Consider the following 13,260-nt stretch of genomic DNA (forward strand, 5'->3'; position numbering starts at 1 on the left):
TCCTCTCCCTTCTCAAACATGACGTTCTGTGTAATTCAGTTACAGACACCTCTTTCCTTAGCCTTCTCACCCAGGGAGCCTGATCAAGGAATCTAAGAACTAAGCCTCATTTGCCTTCTCTGGGTATGCAAGTGAATTTGCATATATCTTGTGTCTATTTGCATTCCCCTCACATGGGGCATTTAGAATAAAAACAACATTCATGAATCAAAATGAAGCTTGTTCCATTCTTTTTTCTGTCAAAGTATGGCGTAAGTAAAAGGATACCACAATGTGAGAAAAGAGCTGAAATTATATTTGCCAGGGTTATGTGTAGTTTTAAAGGCAATCCAATTTGGTGGCATTTACCACCACAAAAATTGGCGTTTAATATTTATAGACTTAGCCTTGGAGAACATAATCACTCATGACTAAAATAGGCTCCCCTCCCTCTACCATTCTTGTAGAAATTAGAGCCAAGGGCCCCTAAAAGCTGAAATTGCCATCTTTTCCTCCTCCAGGCCAACACTTAAAGGGTGGTAGGTCTGATGGTTCCGGTTCACTGATTTGTCCATTTGAGGTGAAGTGAATGAAGAACTGATTAAAAGGGAGAAAAGGAAGGAGGGTTGCTCTTCATCCTCCCTCAGCCCCTTTGGGAGCTGAAAGAACTAAGGAAAGGAAAGGAGTAGTCTGGTTATGAACACTGCACAGAATTTCATTTAAAGAAACAATTAGCAGACAGTGGACTACCAGTCCAAAATGAGATGCAACCCCAAATGGTGGAACCTGATATCATAAATAGCAAGGGCAAGTTCACTATAGAGTTGTTTTAAAGAGTAGAACAGATCAGTAAGAAGATGCCACCATGCCTCTAGCACTAAGAGAACCAGAGGGTGTGAACCGTGCAATCTGCATGACAGGTAGACAGTTCAGTGAAGAAGGATGACTCAATCCTTCACAGCTTGAAAAAAATCCCTTTAGTGCTTTTAACCTCCTTATTTTAAAATACCCTGTTCTTGAATCAACTTTCTCGTTGTTGGAAAATTTTTAACCAAAAAAGGGGGTGCTCTAGACAATGGATATATATTTTCAAACAGATACACCTCTTACTATAATTTAATAATTAGCATGCTGGTTTATAATTCAGAGCTTTGTATGAATTGATGCTCATTTCACCTCTTTGTTGAACTGACAAAAATCAATCTTCTGACCAATTTGTCACCAAGCGTTATCATTTCTTCCTTTAAAATGTCATACACATCTAGAGAAATACTGTGACAAGGGTGCAGAGATATACAAAACAGAGGGGCTCCCTTACCACTGTTCTAATAGCCATACAAAAAAAAAAATCTTGGAAGTAACTTAATGTCCATTTTTAGGAGACTAGTTAAATATATTATGGTAAATTCATACTATGTAAAACTGACACTATTAAAAAGAAAACACATATATAACAACAAGCAAATATTTCCAAGATTATAAAATAACATACATTTCAGAACAGTATAAATAGTATGATCCAATTTAGGTAAAAATAAATATATATACATATATATACAGTATGTGTATGTATGATGTTTGTTTATAATCAAAATTTTCTGGAACAATGTCAATATTAGTAGTTATTTGTTTAGAGTGGGATTGAGTAAGGATTAGGGGAACAATAGACTTTCATAAAGTACTTCTGTAATCATTTAAATGTTTACAATGGTCATGTAATCCTTTTATATTAAAGATTAATTTATAGTGATTATTATATAATAACTGAAATAATTAATATACTCTATATTTATGTGGATTTAGTACTTCACATATATTATAAACACACACAATGTGAGTGCAAGAGTAAGCACTAATTCATGTAAAAATAAAACATGCTAAACAATTATGGTATTTTTCATAAAGTAGTGGGATACTAGATGATTTCTATTTTCTACTTCAAAAATTATTTTTCTAGATTTTTATAATGATCCTGGGATACTCTTGTTGCTATAAATAGCACTGTTTATTTTTTTCAGGCTACAAAAATATTCATTTTCAAAGCAGAAAACTTAGAAAATAGCCCTGACTGGTGTGGCTCAGTTGGTTGGGCGGCGTCTTGCAAAGCAAAAGGTCACTGGTTCAATTCCTTGTCAGGGCACATACCTGGGTTGTAGGTTTGGTCCTTGGGTAGGATATGTGCGAGAGGCAACTGATCAATGTTTCTCTCCCTCTCTTTCTCCCTTCTTTCCCCTCTCACTAAAAATAAATAAATAAATAAATATAATCTTTCTTTTAAAACTTAGAAAAACACATAAAGGAACACTATCAAAGTTCACCTATAACTTCAACTTTTGTAGTTATACAAAAATAACCATTGTCAACCTTTTACTGTATATCCTTCTGGTCTTTTTACAGATTATTTTCTTGTTAAAAAGATGATCATTACATCTGTTCTGTGATCTACATTTTTATTTGACATATTATCCAGAACATTTCCGCATGTCCATAAGCACAGTATTCTCCAATACAACTTTTGGTAACTGTATATTTTTCCATAATATGGAGATATCATAATTTACTAAGCCAACTCCCTACTTCTGAACTGTCCCATTTTTTTTTTTACCAGTCTAAATAACCAATCAGAGAGCATCCTTTTGGCTATATCTTTGCATCCATCCCATTATTTCCTCTGGGTGAATTCCTAAAATTGATATTTCTGGGTCAAAGCATAAGGTACTGCTTTTTTATTGTGGTAAAATACATACAGGGTGGGGCAAAAGGAGGTTTACGGTTATGAGTATGCAAAACAGAGTTTATTCTTGTATTATTATTTATTAATTATTGTATTGTTTTTCATATGAACAACTGTAAACCTACTTTTGTCTCACTCTATCTAACATACAATTTACAATTTTATCCTTTCAAAGTGTAAAATTCAATGGCACTAAGTACATTTTACAATGTTGTGCTACCATCACCACCATCTAGTTTCAGAACTGTTTCATCGTCCCAAACAAAAACCTTGTACCCAGTAAGCAGTCATTTCCTATTCTCTCCTTCCCTTATCCCCGGCAACCATAACATGCTTTCTGTCTCTCCTGGGCTATAAAGGTTGACTTATCTTAGTATCCAGATTTGCCTTTTCTAGATAGTTCATATTAATCGAATCATATGCTATTTGGGCTTTTATGCTTGGTTTCTTTCACTTAGTATAATGTTCTCAAGCTTCATCCATGTTGTAGCATGTACTGGTATTTCATTTCTTTTTGACTGACTAATATCCCATTGTATGGAATATACCACATTTTGTTTATCCACTCATCTATTGGTAGGTATTTGGATTGTTTCTATCTTTTGGTTGCTATAAACATTGTGTACATGTTTTTGTTTAAACACCTGTTTTCAATGCTTTTGGAAGTATATCCAGGAGTGGAATTACCAGATCACTTGTAATTCTATATTTAACGTTTGGAGGGACTGCCAAACAGTTTTCCACAGTGGGCTGCATGCACTTCTATCAGTAATGCATGAGAGTTCCAATTTCTTCACCTCCTCACCAACATTTGTTATTTTCTTTTTTTTTTTTAATGACCATCCTAGTGGTTGTGAAGTGGTATCTTGTTTTTATTTGCATTTCTCTAAAGACTAATGATGTTATGCATCTTATCATTTCCTTGTTGGCACTTGTATATATTCTTTGGAGAAATGTCTATTCAAGTTTTTTGTCCATTTTTAAAAAGATTTTATTTATTTATTTTTAGAGAGAGGGGAAGGGAGAGAAACATTTGATGCGAGGGAGAAACATTGATCTGCTGCCTCTCACATGTGTCCCGACTGGGGGACCAAACCCACAATCCAGGCATGTGCCCAGACTGGGGATAGAAGCAACAACCTCTCACTTTGTGAGACAATGTCCAACCAACTGAGCCAAACCGGTCAGGGCTTTTCATCCATATTTAAGTTTACTTGCCTTTCCATTGTAGTGTTGTAAAAGTTTGTTATATATTCTGGATACTGGACTAGACCCTTATCAGGTGTATGACTTACAAATAGTTACTTCCATTCTGTGGGTTGTATTTTCACTCTTGATAATGTCTTTTGATGCACAAAATATTTAAATTTTTATGAATGAAGTTGGATCCCAATCTCTCTCCATATACAAATTTTTATAAAGTCCAATTAGCTATTTTTTCTTTTTTATTATTTTATTTTTTATTGAATTTAGAGAGAGAGAAAAAGGGAGAGAGAGAGAAAGAAACATCAACTTCTTGTTCCACACATTTATGCATTCATTGGTTGAATTTTGTATGTGCCCTGCCCCGGAATTGAACCTTGGCATATCTAGATGACTCTAACCAACTGAGCTACCTGGCCAGGGCCTTTTCTTTTTTTTAATTTTATTTTTCAATTACAGTTTACATTCAATATTATTTTCTATTAGTTTCAGGTGTACAGCATAGTGATTAAACAATTATATACTTTACAAAGTGTTCCCCTCAATATTTCCAATATCCACATGGCACCGTAATAGTTATTACAATATTATTGACTATATTCCCTATGTTGCACTTTACTTCTCCTGACTATTCTGTAACTACCAATTTGTACTTCTTAATCCCTTCACCTTTTCCCTCAGTCTCAAAACCCCTTCCCTCAGGCAACCATCTGTCTGTTCTGTTTCTATGTTTATTTTTTTTATTGCTTGTGCTTTTGGTGTTACATTTTTTAAAAAATTGTCAAATCTAAGGAAAAATATGACACTGTTTTCCTCCAAGTGTTTTATAGTCTTTATTAAAAATAATGATTCATTCATATCTTTGATTTATTGTGAATTAATTTTTGTGTATGGAGTGAGATAGGGCTCGAACTTCCTTCTTTTGTATGTGGATATTCATTTGTTCCAGCATCATTTGTTGAAAAGGCTATTCTTCTCCCCCATTGGATGGTCTTGGAACCCTTGTTAAAAATCAAAGTACTGGAATTTCGGTCAAGATTGAGTAGTAGGTAGATACACTGTGCCTCCTCACACAACCAAAAGGACAACAAAAAATTTAAAAACAAAAATCAACCAAAACTGTCAGAAAATTGAACTGTATGGAAGTCCAACAACCAAGGAGTTAAGAAACATTCACCTAGACCAGTAGAAGGGGTGGTGATGGGGGCGGCTGGGGTGGAGAGGACTCATGGCAAGGCAGCAGCAGGAGGACTGGGGCAGGTGTGGCATGGCTGCGGCTGGTAGACCAGGCAAGGCAGTGGCTGATGGAGCAGGTAGTCCCATATTTGCATGCTGTGATAAACTGGGAGGAACAACTGGGGAGCGAGACAGACTGTGCAACCCAGGGTTCCAGCACTGGGAAATAAAACCTCAAAACCTCTGACTGAAAAAAATCTGTGAGGGTTAAGGCAGCAGGAGAAATGCCCAGCCTCAAGGAGAGTTCCTTGGAGAGATCCACAGGGTCCCAAGCATACACGAAACCACCTACCCAGGAATCAGCACCAGAAAGGCCCAATTTGCTTGTGGGTAGCAGAGGAAGTGACTGAAAGCCCCCCAAGAGCTGAGCAAGCAGCATTGTTCCCTCTTTGACCCCTCCCCCATGTACAGTGCCACAAAGTAGCAACAGGGCATTGCCCCACCCTGGTGAATACCTAAGGCTCTGCCCCTTACTACATAACAGGCACACCAAGACAAAAAAAATGGCCCAAATGAAAGAACAGATAAAAGCTCCAGAAAAAATACAACTAAGTGATGAAGAGATACCCAACCTATCAGAAGCAGAGTTCAAAACACTGGTAATCAGGATACTCACAGGAATGGTTGAGTATGATTGCAAAATAGAGGAAAGAGTGGCCTTGGCTGGTGTAGCTCAATGGATTGAGTGCGGGCTGCAAACTAAAGGGTTGCAGGTTCAATTCCCCGTCAGTGCACATGCCTGGGTTGTGGGCCAGGTCCCCAGGCAGGGGCTCGAGAGAAGCAACCACACACTGATATTTCTCTCCCTTTCTTCCTCCTTCCCTTCCCCTCTCTATAAAAATTAAATAAATAATTTAAAAAAATAGAGGAAAGAGTGCAGGCTGCGAAAAGTGAAATAAAGGAAAATGTACAGGGAACCAAGAGTGAAGGGAAAAAAACCGAGACTCAAATCAATGATTTGGAACAAAAGGAAGAATAAACATTCAACCAAAAGAGAATGAAGAGACAACAATAAAAAAAATGAAGAGAGGCTTAGGAACCTCCAGGACAACCTTAAACATTCCAACATCCAAATCATAGGGCTGCCAGAAGAAGAGGAAGAGCAAGAAATTGAAAACTTATTTGAACAAATAATGAAGGAACCCCCCCCCCCCATCTAGTGAAGGAAATAGAGTTCCAGGAAGTCCAGGAAGCTCAGAGAGTCCCAAAGAAATTGGAACCAAGGAAGCACACACCAAGTCACATCATAATTAAATTACCTAAGATTAAAGATTAGGAGAGAATCTTAAAAGCAGCAAGAGAAAAGGAGACATTTACCTACAAAGGAGTTCCCATAAGACTGTCAGCTGATTTCTCAAGAGAAACCTTACAGGCAAGAAGGAGCTGGAAAGAAGTATTCCAAGTTATGAAAGGCAAGGACCTACATCCAAGATTACTCTATCCAGCAAATCTAACATTTAGAATGGAAGGGTAGATAAAGTACTTCCCAGATAAGGTAAAGTTAAAAGAGTTCATCATCCCCAAGCCCTTATTATATGAAATGTTAAAGGGACTTATCTAAGAAAAAGAAGATGATCAAAAATATGAACAGTAAAATGACAACAAACTCATAACTATCAACAACTGAACCTAAAAAAACAAAAACAACAAAAACTAAGCAAACAACTAGAACGGGAACAGAATCACAGAAATGGAGATCACATGGAGGGTTATCAGCGGGGAGGGGAAGGGGGACAAATGGGGGAAAAGTATGGGGAATGAGAAGCATAAATTGTAGGTACAAAATAGACGGAGGAGGTTAAGAACAGCATAGGATGCCCTGGCTGGTGTAGCTCAGTGGATGAGCGCAGGCCTGCAAACCAAAAGATCATGAGCTCAATTCCCAGTCAGAACACATGCCTGGGTTGCAGGCCATGTCCCCTGTTTGGGGTGCACAAGAGGCAACCACAGGTTGATGTTTCTCTCCCTCTCTTTCTCTTTCCCTTCCCCTCTCTCTAAAATAAATAAATAAATAAAATATTAAAAAAAAAAAAACAGTAGCATAGGAAATGTAGAAGCCAAAGAACATATATGTATGACCCATGGACATGAACTAAGGTGGGGCAGTGCTGGTGGGAGGGGGGTGCAGAGCAGATGGGAATAAAGGGGGGAAATGGGAAAACTGTGATAGTATAATCAATTAAATATATTTAAAAATCAAATATTATTTTTAAATCAGAAAAAATCAAATTAATAAAAATGCATATATAGTAATGTTTTTCCTGTTTTGTTCTCTATCACCTCTATTCATTTGGTTCTTATGCCCTCATACTCAGATTAGTGCAATAGCCTTCTAATGAACTTGCCTATAAGTGACAGAGTAATATCTCCTTACTACAACCATGTTATTTCCTTTCTCAAGAGTGTGTCTAGAGCATTATTGGTTACTAGACCTCAGAGCACAGATTATCAGATTCCAGTCACCTGTGGCTCTTAGCCTAAAAAAGAGTGAGCCAGCCATACCCATAGCTTCTACTATAGATGGATTAGAAGGAAAATTTAGTTAAAATATATTCAAGATAAAAAATGTAAGGAGATATATCCTTTTGAGCAGGTAGTAAAAATAGCATTTTGATCTCAAAATCAAATGTCATTTGTTCTTTCCACAAACATTTAATGGACAGCTACTATATGACCCAGTATTATAAGAAGAAATAAAATTCAGATGCTGTACTCTAATTTCTCACAGTTTAGAAGACAGTAATTTGAAAAGATAAGTTATGATCCAACACTGTAAGTGCAATAATAAAAGTGTGAATAAAACACGGTGGCAACGCCACAGCGCAGCAGCTTTAATAGGAAGATTCCTTTTTTTCTTTAATAGACTGGTTAAATTGCCACTATAATTATCTAGAAATATTTGTATAGTATTTCCCCATCATGAGTTTATCTTCTAATTTATTTACAAATATTTACTAATTGCCTACTTAAGGCAGACAAAGGGACAAAGATATTTCTAACCCAGGTGGGATTGAGTTATGACATGTAAAAAGTAATATAACTGTGAAGTTTTCAGTAACATTTTCCAGTTTTGTGATATGTTACAAAATTATATAAAATTCATACATTAGAATAAGAATAATATATAGTATGAGTCAACAGCACAAAAATTCTGACCTAAAGTAAGAATCAGGTGAGTAGTCTAGATTAGCAATTCGCAGCCATAGTGCCTCAGTACAATGGCATGTCATTATAAATTAGATAGCACATCACAGTAACACGTATCCATACTGTTTAGGGTATCAGAGTTTCATATTAGTTCACACACACAGGACTGAAGATTATTCTCACAATAACATCATTTTCACTTATTTGCATCCAGATATACTTACTTAAGTGGTTTAGATAATGAATACTCAAAAGGGAAATTTTGATGTATCTGGGAGAGACTGCATGAAGACGTCAAAGAATAGGTAGTAATTTGAGATAAATTGGAGGAGAGTACATCCCACTATGTGGCAAAGATGAGAATGTACAAGATATACTAGGAGAAAAAAGGAGACTGGCCTACCAGAACAGAGATTTATAGAGGGGACTATAGCAACAAGTGTGTTAGGAAATCAGATAGTGGACAATTGTTTCCTCTTAGCCTTCTCATAATAAGACCCTAATTTCTTCTTACAGAGTATCCTCTTCCTCTTTTCTGACTAGGTAATCTTTGGCTAGAGTTGACTCTAAGTCATCCAGAAGTGACTAAGTAACTCGAACCTAGTAAGTCATCATCATATTCCCCAAGTTTCAAAGACGGTTCAAGAGTGAAAAATAAGATGTAATAAACTTTTACTTAGAGAGCTATGTGGTCTTTTCTTCTGAAATTACTAATAGTAAGAATGCTGTAAGCTTGAAACTACTAAGAAGTCAGTACTTTGTGCCAGGAAATGTTTCTGATTTGAGAAGACAGAATGAAGAGATAAAGAGAAGGAATAAGTCCCATTGATACTATCTAGCCCCTGAACCAAAGCATGACTGAAATCAATTGCCCCTAGACTTTTAAATCATGTTAGCCAATAAATTTCCATATACACTTAAGCCATTTTAATGCAGATGTTCTGTCACATGCAACAAAAGAATACTAAATTATTTAGGTCTGTTGGGGCTAGTTATTAAGGACCCTATGTGACAAGGTTAAAAATTAAGACTTCACCTTATGAGGAACCACTAAAGGAAAGGTCTTTAAAGCAGATGTGGGGCATAATAAAAGTTATTTGGTGCATAATTTTTTTTTTTAATTTTCAAGGGAGAAAGTTACCACCAAGAGTAATTTGTTTTGTCAGGGTAGCATGCGGGAGCAGAAATGAGATAATGTCTCCGACTTCTTAGGCTCTGGAACCTAGGGTGCTTACCCTCTATGTCATTCTGTTGTAGCTAGAACTTAGTACTTCTCAAATATGTAACCTTTGAGACAGAACAGAATATTATTAGGCTTTGAGCAAGTGAATTTCTTAGAGTATGGTCCATCTTTATAATATGTCAAGATAATATGGGTATGAGTGAATCCATAGTAGCGATACTGTTGTCTACTTCAACAATGAATGAAATGAATCAGAAATACAGTGCCATATGAATGGTACATCTAAAACCATGAACTATGAAACCCATGTTCTCAATGTATTTCAATAATCATATAATATCAAAAACTGATCTGTGAAAAAAGTTCAACAGCGTAGGGTCTTACACATTGCTCCTTAACAGTTTGGTATAATTGAGTAAACCACTTTCTTTCTCTGTGACTCAATCTCCCTACTTAAAAGATAGGAAAATAATAATACTGAACATAAGATACAAGGAGATTTAATACGGCCTCAGCCATCTTTGTCTATGTTCATCTTAAAGAACATCAAGGAAAAATACTCTGGGAATATAGTAATAATAACAAAAGTCAAAATTGAGTACTAGTATGTTCTAGGCATCATTCTAAATGTTTTCCATGTATTAAACCATTTATGCCTTGTATCAACCCTATGAGGTAAATATAATTACTATTCTCATTTTGCTGAGGCACAGAAAAGTTATGATTATTACCCAAAAGCCCAGAGCTAGCCATGATTTGAACCTAGGAAGCTCTATATTGCTTTCTAATTATCAAATAGTGTACTAGATAATCTAGAATGGAATAATAAGCAAAAAGGAAAAAAAAACTTAGAACATCCAAACAAGATGTCAGAGGTTTTTAATGTCTTTCATTTTGTCATATGGAAATCTCTCAGCTCAAGGCTTATTGATTTTTATCCTAGCACAATTTTAGCAAGTATTTGCTACTTTTTAAACTCATGGGAAATTAAAAGGAACAAGTAAAAATGTTTATTTCTAAAAGAAAAATTAAGAATAGAGGGACAGCAAAAATGAGAATGCTGACAAAATAACAAAATACACAACTCTTTAAGGTATAGAAAACACACACACCTACTGGAACAGCCAATGAGGATGTCATTGCTATAGTACATATATAACTGCTGTTCCTAATAAATATCCTGAGTCATCAATTAAAAGTTAAATTATGGTCAACACTGTAAGACACAGGCGGCAAATGCAAGGCCCTCGGGCTGAAATGCAGCCCTCCACCTTGTTTTATCCAGCAGCAGTGCTAAGCCCCTTCCCCTAGTTAAGGAGTAGTTACATTTATACAGTCCTAAAATTATATTTGGCCCTTTGAAGGCAACTGTGAGGCTGATGTGGCCTCCAGTGAGTTTGACACCCCTGCTCTAAGAGAAGGTCCAGACCAGAGGTCCTTCTCCCAAAACTTCATCCCAGAGAAAGCATGTAACAAAGGAAAACCTAAGGACCCTAGAAAGACTATTTCTAACCAAGTAAATGAGGTCAGAATCCTCTGAAGGATATAAACATCTTTTCAGAGGATTTTCCACTATCTTTGATTGATATGATCAGCAAGTAGGACTTGACAAGAACCTCAGCATCAGACACTGGAGAAAAATTTGAGCTGAAATAATCCTATTTCTTTGAATTAAAGCAAATTCTTTTCTCTTCTGCTAAGCAAGATACAATTTAGGCTGCCTTGAGGAGTGAAAAAAAAAAAAGCTCCTTTGTTTCAATCCAAAGCAGATATAAGAAGAAAATCCAGTAAAGATACCTCAAATACAGAAAAGCTGATGAGGAAATAATACTAGCAAATAAAATTCAGCACCAATTTAAAAGAATCAAACAGCAGATTAAATGGAATTACATCAGGAATGCAAGGATAGTTCAACATTAGAAAGTTTATTGCAATAACTAACCATTTAAAAAATCAGAAGAGAAGAAGTATATTATCATCACTTTTCAGTGATTTATTGATTGATTTCTTCAGCCAACAAATTTTCATTATGCACCAACTATGTACCAGGTTCTATGCTAGGTTCTGGGGATATGGCAGTCAACAAAAATGGAAAATAGTCAAGGCTGATAAGTAATAAACAATTAAGCAAATAACTATACAATATCTAGAATTATATGTTATGAAAAAATAAAGGGAGCAATAATTGTAAGGGTGCTATTTAATATAAGGTAACTAGGAAAGGTCTCTCTGTTAAGATTACATTTGAGCAAGACCTAAAGGAAGTGAGGGTTTTAGCCAATAAAATATATAGGAAAGAGGGTTCTGGGTAAAGAGAATGGCAAATGCAAAGGCCCAGGCGTGGGAGAGAACCTAGCATTTTTCAAAAATGCCAACATGGCTGGAGTGGAGTGAGCAAAATGGAGACTAGAAGAACACAAGGTCAGAGAGACAGAGGCAGAGAGGACAGGCCGTGTGTGCCCCTGTGGGCTGTGGTAAGGACTTTTTTTAAATTCTGACTAAAACTTGTAGTGACTAGAAGGTTTTGAATAGAAAAGTGAAAAGATCTGACCTCCATTATAAAAAAAATTCTTCTGCCTGTTAAGTGAGATAATTCTCCAGGGGTAAAGGTAGAAGAACAGGTGACTGGATAGGAAAATGCTACAATAGTCCAAGTAAAGAATGATGGGGGCTAGCACCAGAAAGGTAGCAAGGGAAAGTGAGGAGAGGTGGTTATATTCTGGAAACATTATGAATTCTATTTTACCATGAAGCTGGCTTTTTAAAAAAATTAAAGTAGAAAAAATGGTGTTTTACCTGCATCAGTTCAGTTTTCCAGAGAGCTATCCTCTTATTTCTTGCCCGGAGGTAGCAACAGTCTGGTTGCTAGCTTTATGAAGCTGGGTAGGGAAGAGGACTGTGAGTCCTATTTAGAATACAGACTTTAATGTTTTCATCCCATACCTTTGTTTTCATACGCATTCTTCAGAGACTCATATGCCCAAACTCAGAGGTTCTCTAGTTCAATTTCTCCAGAGAAGACACCCCACCCGCGCCCCCACCTCCTGTATGGTGAAGAAGAAAGCATCTGACTACTTGGAGTGGCAGTGAAGGGTGAGGATCTGGGTTCTACCTGGTCCTTATACAGACTCTTAAATAATCCACCCCTGTTCAGCCCCTTCCCTCCCTGCACATATTCTTTACCACTCTAATTCCCATGGCTTCCTGAGGTTCCATGAGACAAATCTGTGTGCTTATTGCTGGTGTCCTCCTCCTCTGCAGTACCTAGGTTTTTGCCTTTCTCTAACTTAAGTCATGTGTCATTTCTCCATCCACTTTTAACTTTCATATTTAGTGCTTTGGGTTTAAAGATGTTTCCTCATGTCACTGAATATGGCATTCGTGTTTTTTTTCTTATTCTCCTACAAACACCTTTAAACATGTTAAATATACCTAGTATCACTCTTAATAGGAAAGTGCAAATTAAAACTTCATTAGACACCACTTTCCACCTATACAGGGTTAGCAGAGATCATTGACGAGGTTATTTTATTTGGCAGGCTTCAGCTCCTTACTGACTGTTAGCCAAAAACCTCAGTTCCTTGACACATAAGTCTTTCCATAGTTAGGTTGTCTGAGTGTCCTTGAGACACGGCAGCTGACTTCCTCCAGAACAAGTCAGAGAAGAGAGAGACAGCCCAAGATAGAAGCCACAGTCTTTTTCTAAACAGCCTTATTGAGATATAATTCATAAACCATACAATTCACCCATTCAAAGTATATAATTAAATGGCTTTAG

General features: G+C 36.6%; 1 protein-coding gene across 2 annotated transcripts in view; it reads right to left on the reverse strand.

The window, feature by feature from the left end:
* NRG2 (neuregulin 2) overlaps nt 1-13,260 on the reverse strand; it is a 247,842-nt gene that overhangs the window by 218,685 nt on the left and 15,897 nt on the right. For both annotated transcript variants that reach the window (XM_053913461.1, XM_053913460.1), the window contains exon 4: nt 12,279-12,361. The gene's annotated coding sequence lies outside the window, so the exon portion shown is untranslated. The remainder of the gene's footprint in view (nt 1-12,278; nt 12,362-13,260) is intronic.

The sequence above is a fragment of the Desmodus rotundus genome, chromosome 10 (assembly GCF_022682495.2).
Source record: "Desmodus rotundus isolate HL8 chromosome 10, HLdesRot8A.1, whole genome shotgun sequence".
In the NCBI taxonomy this organism is placed as follows: domain Eukaryota; kingdom Metazoa; phylum Chordata; class Mammalia; order Chiroptera; family Phyllostomidae; genus Desmodus; species Desmodus rotundus.